This window comes from Hypanus sabinus, chromosome 21 (assembly GCF_030144855.1).
Source record: "Hypanus sabinus isolate sHypSab1 chromosome 21, sHypSab1.hap1, whole genome shotgun sequence".
NCBI lineage: Eukaryota > Metazoa > Chordata > Chondrichthyes > Myliobatiformes > Dasyatidae > Hypanus > Hypanus sabinus.
In genome coordinates, this window is record NC_082726.1 from 9524767 (window position 1) to 9531440 (window position 6674).

Consider the following 6674-nt stretch of genomic DNA (forward strand, 5'->3'; position numbering starts at 1 on the left):
GGGAAGAGAGAAGTGGGGTCAGAGGGGAAGAGGGAAGAAGGGGAGGGGAAGAGGGAGGAAGGGGGAATAGGGAGGGGTAGGAAGACGGAGAGGAAGAGGGAGGAGGGGTAGGGAGAAGGAGGTGAGCGAGGGGAAGAGGGTGAGGGAGGGGAAGAGGGTGAGGGAGGGGAAGAGGGAGGAGGAGGTGAGGGAGGGGAAGAGGAGTGGGTAGGGAGGGAAAGGGATGGGTAGGGTGGGGAAGAAGGAGGAGGGGGTGTGGGAGAGGGAGGAGGGGGTGAGGGAGGGGGAGGAGAGGGAAGGGGGTAGGGAGGGGAAGAGGGTGAGGGGGAGAGTGGGTAGGGAGGGAAAGATGGAGGAGAGGTAGGGGAAGAGGGAGGAGGGGTTGAGGGAGGAGGGGTAGGAAGGAAAGAGGGAAGGGGGTAGGGAGGGAAAGAGGGAGGAGTGTGTAGGGAGGGAAAGGGTGGAGGGGTGGGTGGGAAAGGGTGGAGGGGTGGGTGGGGAAGAAGGAGGGGATGAGGGAGGGGGAGGGAGGAGGAGTGGTAGGAAGGGTGAAGGAAGGGGGTAGGGAGGGGAAGAGGAAGGAGGTGAGGGAGGGGAGAGGTAGGGAGGGGAAGAGGGAGTAAGGAGGCGGAGAGAGGAGGGGGTAGGGAGTGTAAGAGGGACGAGGGAGTGATGGTGAGGAAGAGGGAGGAGGGTTAGGGAGGGGAAGAGGGAGAAGGGGTGAGGGAGGGCAAGAAGGGAAGGGAGGGGAAGAGTGTGGGGAAGGGAAGAGTGTGGGAAGAGGAAGAGGAAGTAGGGGAGCGGGAGAGGGGAATAGGGGAAGAGGGAGTGGGGAGGGGAAGAGGGGAGGGAGGGAGAAGGAGGCGAAGAGAGAGGAGGGGGTAGGGAGGGAAAGAGGGACGAGAGAGTGAGGGAGGGGAGTGACGGAGTTTGGGAGTGACAAGGGAGCGGAGGGGCAGGCGAGGGACCGGGCAGGACAGGTGCAGGCAAGGAAACGGGAAGGGGTGAGGGCAGGAGGAGGGTGAGAGGACTGGGGAGGAGAGGAGGGTCGGGGAACGGGATGGAGAGTGTGGTGAGGGAAAGGAACGGAGGAACGTTGAGATAAGGATAGGAGATGTGGGGGGTTCATACCAAGGAAAGGATTTGATTAATGGGCCACTGGGGGAATTGGGGTAAATAGTTTCGGGCGCCATCCCAGCCCTTTCCCTGCAACCGTTTCCCCTTCGCCCTTGCAATTGGCTAAGGCCTCAGCCCATCAGTGACGCAGTTCCTGCTAGCCGACCAATGGGAAGGGCGGGCTGGCCGGCTGGATACAGTGTGCCTCGAGTGTAACAATTCTGTGGGAGCAGGGAATCCTGGAGCGCGGTCCCGAGCCTCGAGCGGGGGATCCCTGGTCCGGGCACAGGTATGGAGCGGAGGGAGCCGGGCGGCCTTGTCGAGTCCGGCAGCGGGACAAATTTCACCGGGTTTGGGAAGGTCAGAAAGCCCGGTTCGGATTCTGGAACGTGAAAACACGCTGCGCATCAACCGGCTGCTTTTCCACTCGGATGCCTCTGCTCCTGGACGGTGTAGGTGGTCGTGCTGTGTCTCTAACACAGCAGGACTGGGTTGCTGGACGCCTCAGCGGCGTTGACTGTGCCCCGACGCCTGACTGCCGTGTACACTATCTAATACAGGAGGAATGGACCGACTGGCTTCCTTCTCTGTCCTCAACACGGCAGACATGGGCTACCTGGCACCTGTCCCGTGTATCTGGACGTGGCAGGAACTGGGTGCCTGGCATCTGTCCTGGATATCTGCAGGCACACAGAGTAGAGGATCCGCATGTTATCCTTTGATGTGTTGCCACTTATACCCAGCTTGAGGAGATTCTTGTATCTCAGTGTGTTTGCTCTTGTGAAGTTATTCTATCTTCTACCAACTTCCCCTTTTGATCAGTCCAGATTTGACACAAGGTCAGGATCTGAAGCACCTGCCTTTACAGATGCTCTCTGATCTGCTGAGTATTCACAACTCTTCCTTCGTGCTGGACGGCAAAGGAATGAGAAAGTTTTTTACGTCCTGTTGAGTAGTTTCCACCACCTGTCAGTTTCTCCCTCTTTGCTGATCCCGGTGATGTAGTCTGTGTGTGACACACAGAAGGCTGTGATGTGGTGAGAGCTCTCTCAGTAGGTGAGGTGGTGCCCGTCCTTCGCTGCTCCAGTGACCTGGGTTCGATTCCGACCCTCGGTGCACGTTCTCTCTCTAACAGGGGTGATCCGGTGTCCTCCCTCATCTCAAACGTGTGCAGGTTGGGAGGTTAATTGGTTGCGCGGTGGCGACTCGAAGAGACGGCAGGTGCTGTTGTCTGGGGCAAAGGAGAACACCAGCTGCTGGAGGAACTCGGTCATGTGCAGTCCACCTGAAATGTCGGCTGCATCCTTGTCGCGATAGTCGTAAATGAGGTGAGCGGTCAGCAAATCAGGCTGACCGTGTGATTGTCTGGTTGTGATGATCATTTTGGCTACTTTGCGCGGTAGTTGACGCTGTTTGTATCGTTCATCTTCCAGTCCTTGTGAAACTTGCTGCTGAAAAGGTTGTCCCATTGTTTTCAAACGTTTGTGCAGTTGGCCCTTTGCCACTTTGGACTCCAAAATCATTGTTAGGTTTGGTGTTCTTCACATTTATCTGTTGTGGTGTTTCAGTTGGGTTGCAGGAGCGACCAGGGCTGAGGCTGGCCCTCCCTCTGTGGCTGAGGAAAGCTGGCTGTCCCTAATCCCTGGTCTGTTGGAGAAGGCCTGGGTTCTGAAAGAGATGTCCCTGAAGCTTCAGACGCTCCTGAGGTCCAGCTGTTGAATCCATTCTAATTTTACCCTGCCCTCTTCACATAGTATTGATCCAATTCCCTTTTAGGACCCCACAATTAATTACATTTAACTTTATTTGATGGTGTCTGAGCCACATAACTTGGAGATAAACTCCAGGGCCTTGCAAGTTTGTGTTCTTTCTCTCTTTTATTTGGTTCCCATCTATGTTTTGAACATCTTGTCTCTGACCGTAGAATCGCAGAGTACAGTTCGCCCGAGGAGTCCGTGGTGTCTCCAACCCAGAGGGTTCATATAGTCCTGCAGATCAATTGCCTCGGGCGCTGACCTTGTGATGGTATCAGTGAAACTGCCTCCGTGACACCGTTGAGGGGTGTTCCAGAGGAGTCGACCAATGAACAGCAACTTCTGATGCCCTCATTGCAGCAGACCTGCCCTCATCTCATCATTCTTCCTTGGTGTAGCTCAGTACAGGCCCTTCAGCCCACAATGATATCGTTTCATTTATGCAAAGACTCAAAGATCAATCCCTCCCACATCTTTCCATGTGTTTAACAATCCCTAATGTATCTGGCTCTACCACTACCCCCGGAAGCAAGCTCCATGCACCCACCACTCGCTAACAGCCCCCCCCCCACCCCCATCACTTTACAAATGATGTTCTCTCATTAGCTTCTTCCACCTTGGGTAAGTCCTTGGCTGTCACCTCTGGCCCTCCTTCAGTCGAGAGACAGGAGACCTGGTCTGCGTGGCCTTTCCTCACTGTACCCCGGGTCAGTCGTCATAAACCTGATTCTGAATCGCTGCCTGTGATCACCTGAGGCACTTGAGAGTGGGCCTGGAACAATGTTAAGCTCCTTGATTAATCTTGTCGGTATGATGATATTAAAGAATATTTATTTTAATATTTTAAAACAGACCCTTCCAGCCCACTGGAGCTGTACCGTCCAGCAGCCCACCTGTTTAACCCTATAGTGTGAGGTGCTTAATTTTTTGGGAATACTTTCTTTCCTTAATAGTGGGCTGATGTTTGATTAGGAGGATTAATGTCTGGCTGGTAGAGTCTGTGGCCACACAGAGGGCCTGTCAGCAAATTCTACCCGATCCCCAGTGGGTTATAACTGGTGACAGAGACCCATCTGAGTTCACCTGCTCTCCTGCTGGACAAAGCTTTTGTGTACGTGAATATAATGGCTTCCTGTGCCTGCTGACGGACTGTAACAAAAATTATTTTAAGCTTTGTTTTGTATTCTTTCCTAATTCACAAATTGACATTTGCTTGTGTATTCGCAAACAAGGGAGACACTGTACACGCGCTAAGACAACTTTAATAATGTTGTTTAGAACACGCGGTCCAGAAAAGGAAAACAAATGGTTAATGAAGCAGCAGTACAGAAAACAAACTCATACTTATTATCTAGTAAATGAGCTGGTCTGCAAAATGCTGATAAACTTGCACGCATCCTCCTCCTCAATGTGTTTGTCTCTATCTTTTCCTACTCCTGCACTACTAGTCCTAAGAGGGGCTTCTCCTCTCTCTCCTTATCACCCTCCTTCTCTCCCTTGCACAAAGGAATTGCCCCTTTTTATACCCTAACACTCGCGCTTGCCCGTGGTTCCCGTATGTCTGGTGTCTGCACCTGCACAATGATCTCACCTTCCCCCATACAAACATGGTTTCCACCGTTACCCACTTCTTTGACTGTGGACTACCGTTCCAAAACTGCCTCAAAACTTGCCTGTGGAGTGGTTCTGAATAGAATCCCAGTCAAAGTGAAACCATTTTGTCTTACAGACTGCCATTTTATTTTAGCACATACCAACAAGGAATCTCTTTTAACTCTTCCCTTACACAGATCACTACAGTTCAGCCCACAATGTTGTGCCAATCTTTTAACCTACTATACAATCAATGAAACCGTTCAGTCGTACACAGCCTCCATTTTTATATCATCCATGTGCGTATCTAAGAGTTTCCTCAATATCCCAAATGTCTCTGCCTTAACCCCCCCCTTGATTGCACATTCTATGCACCTACCAGTCTGTAAAAGACTTAACCTTTCCCCCCCCCCCCCATACTCCCTTCAAACCACCTTAAAATTATGCCCTCTCCTATTAACCATCTCTGCCCTGGGGAAAAGTCTGGTTGTTCACTCGATCTGTGCCTCTTATCATCTTGTCACCTCTCATCCCCCTTCGCTCCAAAGAGACAAGCCCTAGCTCACTCAGACTTGGGTAGAAACAGGAAAAGCTCAGCAGGTCAGGCAGGTGGCGAGAGAAACGGCGAGTGTTTTAGAGCTGCGACCCTTCATCAGGATGATGCTGCCTGACCTGTTTGTCCAGCATTTTGCTTCCCCTTTGGGTTCCGAGCTCCTGCAGTTCTTCTGCTGGTCTGTATCCTGGCAATGTGTCTACCCAGGAGAAATCTGATACAAAATAGTTTCCCCTAATTATTTCAGTCGGGAGAAGAATGAAGAGCATATGCAAGGTTATCACTGCAGATCCCATTCCCTGAACTGTAGGTAACCCTTTATGTAAAGCAACAGACACAAAATGCTGGGGGAGCTTAGCAGGTCCAGCACCTCTGGGGGGAAGTAAACTGGAAAGTGAAGAATACGAGCCGGGAGTAGGTGAAACAGCCAGGTGAAGATAATGGCCAACAGATGTCATAGGAATCCTCATTGTCCTCTTCCAGGCCATGAGGGTGAGGGGAGGAGTGAGAAGGTAATGAGGAAGGGGACTGGGAAAACCGTGGAAATCACTTCCCTCTGGTTCCCCTCCTTTCTCCTATGGTGCACTCTCTTTCAGATTCCTCCTTCCTCTTCTGCGCATCAGCTCACAGCTTCTAAATTCAACCTGCCTCCCCTACCCAGCCACCTCCCCCCTCACCTATCACTTTCCGGCTTGTATTCATTCCATTCCCCCCACCTCCTTATTCCGGTTTCCTTCTCCCTTCCTTTCTGGCCCAGTCCTCAGCCTGAAACCTCTGCTGTTTATTCCCCTCTATAGATTCTACTGGGTTCCTCCAGCATCTTGCGTGTGTTGCTCTGGATTTCTGTTTATATTCTGTGGGGACCTCTGTTCCCACCCTCGCCCGCAGGTGAGATGTTGCTGGACTGTGTGTTTGATGCACACTGCTGTGTGCCCAGGAGAACGGGCAGGTTGTATCCTAGTAACGTAAAGGCTGCCTTGAGGGTATTCTGGCTCGTAATCTGCATGTCAAATAATTGATGTGGACAATGGACTGAGTGTGTCTGTGTGATTATCGAAGGAAAGATTTTGATTTCAAGTGTCGTCAGCAGGACATCAAAGTTATAAAAAGCTAATGCAGGTTGACACACTCTCTTCAGTATTGAGTGGATGTGCTGCCTGTTGGAGACAGTGAGGATATTAAAGATGTTGGTAAAGGGTCTCGTGTCACTGTGCTAATGAAGATCAGGGAGTCCTGCTGCCAATTGCCCAGCCAGCCACTGAAATAGCTTACCTGCTGGTTAGTACCTTCATGGTGGCGTGGTGATGGAGAGGTCAGAGCAGTGTTTTACAGACCAGTGCTCGGTTCCAGCCGCTGTCTGTAAGGAATTGTACGTTCTCTCCATGACCACCTGGGTTTCCTCCCTCATTCCAGAGGCGGATGGATTAGGGTTAGTCAGCCTGAGGGCGCTGGGAGCGTGGCAACACTTGTAGACTGCCCAGCACAACTCCCGCTGATCCGTGACACACAAAGCTCATCTTGCTTTCTTTCTGAGCCGAGAGACAGTTAGTGCAGGTGTCATGGCATTTCAAGCAGAGGCTTTATTGGACTCAGTGTTGATCGGGACGTCCTGAGCTTGTGAAAGTTGCTGGAGAAATAGTTATCGTGGTCAAAGGATA

At 51.8% G+C, this 6674-nt stretch overlaps 1 protein-coding gene across 5 annotated transcripts in view; it reads left to right on the forward strand.

Annotated features, from left to right (window-relative positions):
- The first annotated feature begins 1287 nt into the window (after positions 1-1287).
- tp53bp1 (tumor protein p53 binding protein, 1) overlaps positions 1288-6674 on the forward strand; it is a 76456-nt gene continuing 71069 nt past the window's right edge. For all 5 annotated transcript variants that reach the window (XM_059945957.1, XM_059945958.1, XM_059945959.1 and 2 more), the window contains exon 1: positions 1288-1405. The gene's annotated coding sequence lies outside the window, so the exon portion shown is untranslated. The remainder of the gene's footprint in view (positions 1406-6674) is intronic.